At 38.6% G+C, this 11,751-nt stretch overlaps 1 pseudogene; it reads left to right on the top strand.

The window, feature by feature from the left end:
- The first annotated feature begins 9,200 nt into the window (after positions 1-9,200).
- LOC113319786 lies at positions 9,201-9,300 on the top strand (annotated as a pseudogene).
- The last annotated feature ends 2,451 nt before the right edge of the window (positions 9,301-11,751 follow it).

Genomic DNA, 11,751 nt, shown 5'->3' on the forward strand with positions numbered 1-11,751 from the left:
AGAGATGTGTAACCAAAGGCGCTTTGTAAGTACCTATCTTTTCAGCGTAGATCCACGCTGGTCTGAAGGACATGTCATATCCTGGATCTTCCTGATTATGTGAAACTTGGTTTCTGTCCAGGTTGCACTTATGTTCACTTTGAGAGTGATGTAGCCATAAGTATTTCCGAGTGTTCCTTCAAGGTCTCTGATTGAGATGGGAGCATGAGTAGCTTCTTGTAAAGTGATACATGTGGATCCGATGTCTTTCAGTGGAATATTGTTGATGGCGGTGCCAGCATCGATCGATGTTCTTCCAAATTCGTTTCTTCTGATATTGACTGTGGTAAGCAGTCCCAGTCGTACATCTCTTGGTATGTGTCTGGAGGCTCAAGAAGTATTTCCGGAATGGACTTCTTGACATGGTGTGGTTCAATGCTGTAAACATGTCTCTCCTTTGTGCCTTCGACAGATAGAGCAATTCACGTTTGACGATAGATTGAACTGCCTCTTTGATAGGTTGTTCAGAGAGTGTAAAGGTTCTTATTGGGAGAGGATTCTTGTGTACTCCTTCGGTCCCCAGTTGAAGCTATTGTGTATCAACCTTCCCTTTTAAAATGTGCTTCAAAATATTTCAGTTGCTTGTTAGATGATTGATGAATCTATGAAGGTGACAGTACCTGGGATTCTCCATTTCTTTTTCAGTTGGCTCTCTCCTGATGAACGACAATTTGATTGCACCATCTTGAACCCAGACTTCCAGTAAATCGATCACTCCTTCGTGAGAAGAGATAAGTTTGATTCTTTCAGACTATTTCCCCGTTCATTGATGTCGGGTCGAGGTTTGTCCATTTCAGGATTGGTTATCTTTTCTTTGTGCCTCCAGAGGAGCCTGAGACGTTGTAGAAGCGTTCTGATGATGTGTCTCGGCTTTCCTTTCAGCAACACCGTCTGTTGAAGGATGGAGATTGTATTGATTGTTGACTAGGCGTCGTCTGCTTCGATATTCCTCGACTTTACAGACTTTGCTCTTTCCAATAAAGCAGGTGCAGTAGTCGCTGATCGTTTGGCTGCTTCATGAAGCTCTGAAAAAGTCTGGAACTGGAGATTTCCAGCAAGGATCTGTAGACCGGGATCATCCCATTTATGTACATGTCTACAAGTTGTTGCTCTGTGACGTTTGGATCATGGAAGTCCAAAGCTTTAACTTTGAACCTTTTCACATAGTCATTAGGATGTTAGTTGCTCCTTTGAAACATCCTTCCAAGATCGGAGAGAGTGACTTGTTCTGAAATAAAGAAGTACTTTCTATAAAAAGCATTAATCATATCTCCCCATATGGCAATGCTGCCTGATGCGATGTTGTTGTACCAGATATATGCTCTGCCTGTCAGAGACTTTGAAAATTCCTTCAGACGAACGACATGATAATGTTCATGCTCGCCTAATGATTATAAGAATCGAGAGACATGTTCTCGAACATTTCTTGTTCTGTTGTAAAGTGTGAACGTTGGAGACGTGTAGCCTTTTGGAAAATGAATCTTTTGCATAGCATCAGGGTACGGAGGTTGGTGACGATGGACATGTGATGTCTTGTATTTTCCACGGTTCTCCAAGAGGCGTTCCAAATCTTTCCGAGTAGTTGATGTGATTTTTAGATAGTGGTAAAAGTGGTTCGATTCTCTGACTTGTGAAGGATATTAATTAGACTTAAATTCTAATATTAAAATAAAAAACTCACTAAAAATTATAGCAAACTAAATCAAAGTTGATATCAATATTAAAAGAACACTGAGGCTAAGATTCTACTATTTTCCAAATTCAAAGTGATTTAATCCAATATTTATATTCATGCAATTTTCTTGTTCAATTTGATTCTTACTATTGCAACAAGTAGATTTTCTAAAGCAATAATTGTAAATACCAAGCATGAAGCATCAAGAGTCTATAAACTAAGCATACTCCATTAAAATAGATCACAATCACTCAAATAAAAGTCATATTCAATAATAATCCAAGGAAAATAATCATAATAATAATTCCAATAAATTAAATTAAATAGATTGTACCGCTTTTTGTTGGAAAAATAGCTTCCTCTATCGCCTCAGCAATAGGGTTTAGCTCCTCATATCAAAAACAGGTTCAAAATAATGAATCATGGCTCAAAAGGTGGTTTTACTGAAGAGAATATATAAAACAGCAGATCTGCAACGGTGTATAGATGCTACAGAAGTCACCGTTACAGTTGGTGTTGCAATACTGAAGATATACGTTGCTAATCAACTTTTACAGGATCAGAAATTTAAGACCCTAGAATACGACTGTCCTGCACAGCTTAATGTTCTTCAGCTGTTAAACAACGACACTGTTCTACGACTGTTTCTCGTGCGTCAATGTTCTTCGCGTTCTTCCTCTTCAGCAGCAGCAACAGCAGAAACAGAGTTTGGTAAAGCTCTGATTTCTTCTTCTCTGGCTCTCCTTAGGTCCCCAAACTCTCGACACCCCTTCTATATGACCCAAGACATCTATTTATATCAAAAACACCGATTAAATCTCTCCCAAATCTTCCAAAATCTCTTTCCTTCTCTTCACGGCAAAGTTGCGGCAATTTCTTGTTTTAGAATTTCTACGCGTTTCTGAGCTTTCCTTTTTATTCTAAACTCTTCCTTAGATAGATACAAATCTTTGGGAAGGTTTACAACACTTTAATCTCTCTAAAGTTCCCTAAAACAGGTCACATAAGTGACTTTCCATATATTTATGTTGTGATAAAATCCGTCGATTGAGCCCAGTCTAATTGATTTAAACACCCATATCAGATTCCTAGACCCATAAGGAGTCTATCCTATGAAAATCAGAGGTTTAATCGACCTCAAACTCCTACAAATCACGATTGCCAAAACTGCCAAATATTTCCCGCCAATTTTCTGGATTTGAAACCGTGAAGAAGAAAGGGCGCCCCCTATCCATAGTAGGGGTGCCTTTAGCAGCTGCCTTAAGGGATGTCATGGGGTTTCCTCTTATCCAAGCCGGGGGTCCGAATAGCAAGTGTCCTCCGGGTGCTTTCCGTCAACTTTTCGAGCCAATTCTTTCCAAAAAATGTTTATTAGCCAAAAATACCTATAAATAAATAAAACACCATAATAAGTACAAAAATGAGCCCTAACAATATATAGAATCGAGACAAATCGGACACAAAAATGTGTCTATCAAATACCCCCAAACCTATTATTTGCTAGTCCTCGAGCAAAAATAAAATAGAAATAAAATCCTAACTCACTGTCGCAGGCATCGTTTATTGCATTTAGCGTATGCAATAAGCCTTTAAACCCCTAGGTGTACCTAGTGGCGGAGTGTTGTCTCCGGAGGGATTACCAGAGGTATACCCACAAAACCTTTATACTCCAGACCTTAGCTATCTACACAGAACCTTGGAAGGCACTAAAGAATCTCCTTGGTTGGCATACTTATTGATTACAGGAGGAAGTACCCTGATGCGAAATTCCAATTGTTGTACACGAGTTTGCACTCAAGCATACTAAAATTCATATATAAGTGACAGAGCTCTACTCAGATAGTTGCACTATGGACATCAATTTCCGGAGTCAAAACTAATCACATGGATAGATCAAGAAGATGGATATATAAAAACATAGATGGTTTTGATGTTTACTAGGTGAACGGTGTTTCTCATATCTGTCTGAAGGCCTCCGCCAAAATGAACCTATCCTAATGGACTGAGATACCGGTCTGACTAATATCAACACACTGGCATATACAAGGGTACCAGTGGTCAATAATCCTAACTCTAGGTCAACACAACTGGCATATACAAGGGTTCCAGTGGTCGACTTTATTGAATTTATTCCAGTTGGTTTGATGGTCTGGTCTTTTTTTTTTTTTTTGTATCTCAATCACTCTAATTCACCCTAGCATTGGTAACAACTTGAATCGTGAGACCCACCTAATCACTTAGAGAAATATAGTTTAAAAACAAAACAAAATAAAAATAGAAGTGAAAAGGACTCAACGAGATATGGTGAAACTATCATGTTATTTCTAACACATGAGCTCTGTGCTTTTATGAATAGACTCTTTAGATGTTTCCATCTAGTCAGATTGGTTCCTCAACTCCTACGACCAAAATGCTTCCATCCACTTAGATTGGTTAGTGCCATCCTTAATAGGGATAAATTTCTAGGCTCTTGAGTTTATTTATTGCAACGAAAAGGTAACAAAAAGTTCTACCCCACCCCCAAACTTAAATCTAACATTGTCCTCAATGTTTCTAATCAAAGAACAGTACCAAAAATATAAGTAACATGAGGAAATAGTAAAGAGAGAAGTCGGAAAGATAGTACCTGGGTGAAGTGTAACTAAAAACCTACAAAAATATTATACAACATACAAAATCGCCTCGATGGTCAATCAAGGTAAACAGGGTCCTCCAGAGGGACCTCCTCAACATCATCTGTAGGAAAAGGCTCTAAAAAGGGCTTCAATCGCTGACCGTTAACCTTCGAAGAACTACTACCATCTGGTGTCTCAATCTCAACAGCGCCATGAGGAAAAACAGTACGGACCACAAAAGGACCGGTCCACCGAGTGCGCAACTTCCCGGGGAATAGATGCAAACGAGTGTCATACAGAAGAACTTTTTGACCTGGAGAAAATGACTTTCGTGAAATATTCCTATCATGCACAAGTTTCATTTTGTTCTTATATTCCTTAGCACTATCGTATGCATCTCTACGAATCTCGTCCAACTCATTGAGCTAGAGATTTCTTTGAGCTCCTGCCTTGTCAAGTGAAAAGTTTAAGTTCTTAATAGCCCAATAGGCTCGATGCTCTAACTCAACAGGCAGGTGACATTCCTTTCCAAACACTAAATGATAAGGTGACATTCCAATGGGTGTCTTAAACGCAGTACGGTAAGCCCATAAGGCATCAGTAAGCCTCGACGACCAGTCTTTCCTATTTGGATTAACTGTTTTCTCTAGAATACGTTTAATTTCCCTATTGGAAACCTCTACCTGACCACTAGTCTGAGGGTGATATGGGGTTGCTACTTTATGGGTAATATCGTATTGTTTCATTAAAAGAGCAAACGGTCTATTACAAAAGTGTGAACCTCCATCACTAATTATATCTCGCGGCGTACCAAAACGTGTAAGTATATTCTCTTTCAAAAACTAGACTACGACCCTGTGGTCATTCGTTTTACACGGAACCTCCTCAACCCACTTAGACACATAGTCTACAGCGACAAGTATGTAAAGATAACCAAACGAAATAGGAAATGGACCCATAAAATCAATTCCTTACACATCAAAGACCTCAATCACTAAAATAGGGTTCAAAGGCATCATATTTCTACGGGAAATGGTTCCTAACTTCTGGAAACGCTCACAAGAAACACAATGACTATGGGAATCTTTAAACAACGAAGGCCAGTAAATCCAAACTGCAAAATCTTAGAAACAGTCTTCTTAGCACTAAAATCACCCCCACATGCATGTTCATGACAAAAGGAGATAATACTAGACTGGTCACTCTCAGATACACATCTCCTAATAATCTGGTCCGGACAATACTTAAACAGATAAGGATCGTCCCAAAATAAATGCTTAACCTCGGCTAAAAACCTAGAACGATCTTGTTTACCCCAATGTTGAGGGGTTCGACCAGTAACAAGATAATTCATTATATTTGCATACCAAGGTGATTGAGAAACAGAGAATAATTGTTCATCAGGAAAGATATCCCTTATATGAAGGGAATCACTAGGGGAACTAAAAACTAGCCTAGACAAGTGGTCTGCTACTACATTTTCTGCACCCTTTTTGTCTCTAATGTCTGGGGGAAATTCCTGTAACAATAGGATCCATCTAATCAATCTAGGTTTGGTATCCTTCTTAGATAAAAGGTATTTCAAAGCAGCATGATCTGTATAGATTATGATCTTAGAACCTAATAGGTAAGACCTAAACTTATCCAAGGCAAACACGATGGCTAAAAGTTCCTTCTCGGTAGTTGTGTAGTTCATTTGGTCATCATTCAGAGTTTTTCTAGCATAATAAATCACATGAAGTAATTTGTTTTCTCGTTGTCCTAAAACGACGCCTATAGCATAATCTGAAGAATCACACATAATCTCAAAGGGTAGGTTCCAGTTAGGTGCCTGGACTATCGGGGCAGTAGTGAGTAAAGTTTTAAGCTTCTCAAAAGCCTCTAAACAAGCATCATCAAAGACAAACTTAACATCTTTTGCAAAAAAATTGCAAAGAGGTATAGAAATCAAGCTAAATGAATCGACGGTAAAAACCTGCATGCCCTAGGAATGACCTAATATCTTTTACGGTTTTTGGGACCTGTAAATTCTTAATAAGGTCAACTTGGGCTTTGTCTACCTCTATACCCTTTGAAGAGATGATGTGCCCTAACACAATTCCTGATTTAATCATGAAATGGTATTTTTCCCAATTAAGCACTAAATTTTTTTCCTTACACCTAGTCAACACTAATGTCAAATGATGCAAGCACTCATCGAAAGATGAACCAAACACTGAAAAATCATCCATAAAGACCTCTAAGAACCGTTCTACCATATCAGAAAATATGCTCATCAAACAACGCTGAAAAGTTGCAGGGGAATTACATAGCCCGAAAGGCATGCGTCTATACGCAAGGTACCAAAGGGACAGGTAAAAGTGGTTTTCTCTTGGTCTTCTGGGGCAATAACGATCTGATTATAACTGGAGTAGCCATCTAAGAAGCAACAGTGACTATGTCCAACTAATCGCTCTAGCATTTGGTCGATAAAAGTAAGGGGAAAGTGATCCTTCCTTGTGACCTTGTTCAATTTCCTATAGTCAATACACACACGCCATCCCGTGGTCACTCGGGTTGGGATTAATTCATTATTATCATTCTGGACTACAGCGATACCCGATTTCTTGGGGACAGCCTGAACAGGGCTGACCCACTTACTGTCTGAAATTGGTTAAATAATACCCGCATCTAACAACTTAAGCACCTCTTTTCGAACTACCTCTTTCATGTTAGGGTTCAGTCGACGTTGCATCTCCCTAGAAGGTTTGGAGTCTTCCTCTAAATGAGTCTGATGCATACACACAGTAGGACTTATACCCTTAATGTCTGCTATAGTCCACCCTAAAGCTTCCTTATTGTCTTGAAGTACATTTACTAGCCTACTTTCCTGATCACTATCCAAATCGGAAGCTACAATCACAGGTAAAGTCTCAGATGGGCCTAAAAACACATACTTTAGAGTATCGGGTAGTGGTTTAAGGTCCAACTTTGTGGGCTCTTCTAAAGAAGGAATTAGGGTAGTCTCAGAAACTGGTAATGGTTCGAACCTAGCTTTCCATCTATCAGTGTCTAACACAGGGGTAGAATCTAATAGAGCATTCACATGTTCAATAGTGCTATCGTCGTCAAAATCTAAACCAAAATGGGATAGACAACTTTCTAATGGGTCTTCAGACAAGATGTTTGGTAATGACTCCTGAACTAAGGCTTCTATCATGTTCACCTCCTCAACACATGTGTCATCTATCTCATGAGGTTTCTTACTGACATTAAAAATGTTCATCTCCATAGTCATATTACCAAAAGATAAACTCATCACACCATTTCGACAGTTAAAGATCGCATTAGACGTAGCTTAAAATGGGCGACCTAAAATCACAGGTATCTGGTTCTCTGGGTCAGGGACAGGTTGGGTATCTAGGACCACGAAATCCACTGGATAAATAAACTTGTCGACCTCAATAAGAACATCCTCGATAACACCTCGAGGGATTTTAACAGACCTATCAGCTAACTGCAGTGTCATATGAGTAGGTTTCATTTCACCAAGTCCTAGCTGTAACTATACATGGAATGGCAGTAAGTTCACACTGGCTCCTAAGTAAAGTAAAGCTTTTTCTACCCGGAAGTTACCTATTGTGCAAGCAATGGTAGGAGAACCTGGGTCTTTGTACTTCGGAGTTGTGGTGTTCTGAATGATTGAACTTACGTGAATAGATAAAAGGGCTTTCTTATGGACGCTAAGTTTTCGCTTTCGCGTACACATATCCTTAAGGAACTTGGCATAAGCAGGAATTTGCCTAATTGCATCTAATAAGGGAAGGTTTATGGTAACTTGCTTAAAAACCTCCACTATGTCATTAAAGTTAGATTCCTTCTTTGTTGGTACTAATAGCTGAGGAAATGGGGCTCTAGGCATAAAATCAGACCTTTCAGGAATCGAATTCACATCATCAGAAACTTTATCAGTCTCTTCAGCTAATGGTCCTGAGAGGTGAGATCCTGAGGGGTGAACTACAGTATGTTCACTATCGGGCATGGTTACCTTATTGTCTACAACTCTACCACTTCTAAGGGTTTTAACAACATTCAATTGATTCGATGGTTTTGCACCTAATTCATGAACTCCTCTAGGGTTGGGTTGTGCTTGACTAGGAAACTTACCTTTTTCTCTCAAAGAATCACTTATCAGACCAACCTGGGTTTTTAACTCAGAAATAGCCTGACTATTTTCTTGTCCTATTCTGTTACTAGCTTGTAGACTCTGTTATACGGATAACTGGAATTTTGCAGTTTGCTGAGTTAACAAGGCGAGAGATTCCTCTAAACTTAGGATTTTCTGATCTAACTGATTCTGAAACTGAGCTAGTCCTGAAGGATTCTTAGTATAGCCAAAACCTTTGGGAGCATTACAATTACTAAACTGACCTTGACTTTGGCCCTTAGACCACGAAAGGTTCGGATGGTTTCTCCAACCAGGATTATAGGTTTCTGAATATGGGTCAATCTTTTGACGGTTATCAAATATAGTATTATTATAAAGAGCATTGGCCTTCTCTTCAATATTCCGGCCTTCCCAAAAAGGATCCACTCTACCAGTAGTTTGGCCCACTTCTAAGGCTTCTAACCTTTTTGCCATAGCAGCAATTTTGGCATCTGATTCATAGCCTCCTTCTACCCTATTAACGTTTCCTCTACTTAAAAGAATTGTTTTCTGGGGTGCCCTACTATTTTCCCATTGCTGAGTTATTTCGGCGATTTCATTAAAAAATTTCATCGCCGCATCGACAATTTGGTTTTCAAATCCACCAGTGCATAGAGACTCAACCATGGTCGTTGTGGAATAATCTAAACCCTCATAAAGAATCTGAACTAGCCTAACCTTTTCTAAACCATGATGAGGACACTGGGATAATAAATCATTGAACCTTTCCAAATACCTATATAAAGATTCTCCCACTTGTTGTGAAAATGTGCATATTTGCGTCCTAATAGACGATGTTTTGTGCCTAGGGAAAAACTTATTAAAAAAGGCAGATGTAAGTTTTTCATATGTCTCAATTGACTCGGAGTCCAAACTATACAGCTACGACTTGGCCTTATCTTTCAGGGAAAATGGGAATAACCTAAGTTTCAAAGCATCATCATCTAAGCCGCTAATTCTTAGAGTACTACAAATTTCCTCAAAATCCTTAACATGGTAGTAAGGGTTTTCATTTTCTTTCCCTAAAAAGATTGGGAGCATCTGTAAGGTCCCAGGTTTCAGTTCATAGGGTGCCTCCGTTTCAGCTAACTTAATACACGAAGTACGAGTAGTCCTAGTTGGATTCAACAAAGCTTTCAAAGTTGCCATTTCTGGCGCTATCGGAGCAACAGGGATTCTCTCCTCAGTCAAAGGACGTTCAAAAACAGACTCTTCAAAAGTCGGACTTTCTATATTAAGGTAATCGAGACGCTTCGAACTACTAGGTTTCTCTTTAACAAATCTACCTAGTGCGTCTCTTTTACGTTCAGGCATACAATAGAATTTTCTAAATTGGAAGGGTAAGCAAACACAGATCAAGGCCGACTCAACCAAATCAAACCTATTGATTTCTAGCAAACAAAAAGCACGATGGCTCAACTTAGATTGTTTCTAGACCAGCTTCTAATCCTTCGAAGGGGAATTCGTTACAATTTAAGCAAACCCCTCTGGAATCAATCCGAGTTAACATAAATTGAATAGAGGCGAGGGAAGATTGGTGGAGCTTTGATACCCAAGGCCTCACCGGTATTACAAGGCGGCACAGTCACGCATTCAACTTACAGAAACCGTCAAGAACTTTGAAGTATGCTTAAAAGAGTAACCAATATTTTTCGAATGACGATCCTGTTAAGCTCGTCACCCTATCGGTCTCGTTCTAGTCAAAATTTTAGGCTTAGGTTCGCGTAGGTTACGTGTTACTGAAGCGGGCAAGAAGAGAACGGTGATGAAATCCGAACCCTTATCTTGTATGGCCAGGCCTTGCCCTTTACTAGAAAAATAAATGTCTGTATTCAGTCCTCAACATATATGCATACGAAGGAGTCCAGTAACTCGCTGACAGGGGATTCGCGAGTGTTTAGAGTCTTACCTCCCGTTCCAGACGGGGGATGAATCGGTTGTAGTCGACTCGGGCCACTGACTCCGATGTCTAGTGTACGAACCCAAGGTGCAGAGACAATATTGTAATTTTCCTCCTTCTCTGCAAACAGTTTATATTTAAAGTACCCTTCCGTAGGGTAATAAAAAAAATAATGTCCAAAAGTCCAAAAGTCCAAAAAAAAAAAGATTACAAAAATAATAAACCCTAATACAGATTTTTTTTTAAAATAAAATAAACAAACCCTAAACTAAGATTGTCTAAAATAAAATTGTCTTCTTTTCTGTTCTTTTTTCTTTAATCTTTAGCTCCAAGTCTTTATGAAATCACCAAACTCCTTGGCTCAATTTTCTTTATGATCCAGAACCTGTAGACACAAGATAAATACCCAAAAACATAAAAAAAAGACAAAAATAATAAAACAAATAAAAATAAAATAAATCTAAAACCCTAAAAACAAGTCCGCGTCGGCGGCGCCAAAAATTGATGTGATTTGTAGATAGTGGTAAAAGTGGTTCGATTCTCAGACTTGTGAAGGATATTAATTAGACTTAAACTCTAATATTAAAATAGAAAACTCACTAAAAATTATATCAAACTAAATCAAAGTTGATATCAATAGTAAAAGAACACTGAGGCTAAGATTCCACTATTTTCCAAATTCAAAGTGATTTAATCCAATATTTATATTCATGCAATTTTCTTGTTCAATTTAATTCTTACTATTGCAACAAGAAGATTTTCTAAAGCAATAATTGTAAATACCAAGCATGAAGCATCAAGAGTCTATAAACTAAGGATACTCCATTAAAATAGATCACAATCACTCAAATAAAAATCATATTCAATAATAATCCAAGGCAAATAATCATAATAATAATTGCAATAAATTAAATTAAATAGATTGTACCGCTTTTTGTTGGAAAAATAGCTTCCTCTATCGCCTCAGCAATGGGGTTTAGCTTCTCATATCAAAAACAGGTTCAAAATAATAAATCATGGCTCAAAAGGTGGTTTTATTGAAGAGAATATATAAAACAGCAGATCTGCAACGGTGTATAGATGTTACAGAATTCACCGTTACAGTTGGTGTTGCAATACTGAAGATATACGTTGCTAATCAACTGTTACAGGATCAGAAATTTAAGACCCTAAAATACGACTGTCCTGCACAGCTTAATGTTCTTCGGTTGTTAAACAACGACACTGTTCTGCGACTGTTTCCCGTGCGTCAATGTTCTTCGCGTTCTTCCTCTTCAGCAGCATCAGCAGCAGAAACAGAGTTTGGTAAAGCTCTGATTTCTTCTTCTCTGGCTCT

The sequence above is a fragment of the Papaver somniferum genome, chromosome 10, assembly GCF_003573695.1.
Source record: "Papaver somniferum cultivar HN1 chromosome 10, ASM357369v1, whole genome shotgun sequence".
NCBI classification, from domain to species: Eukaryota; Viridiplantae; Streptophyta; class Magnoliopsida; order Ranunculales; family Papaveraceae; genus Papaver; species Papaver somniferum.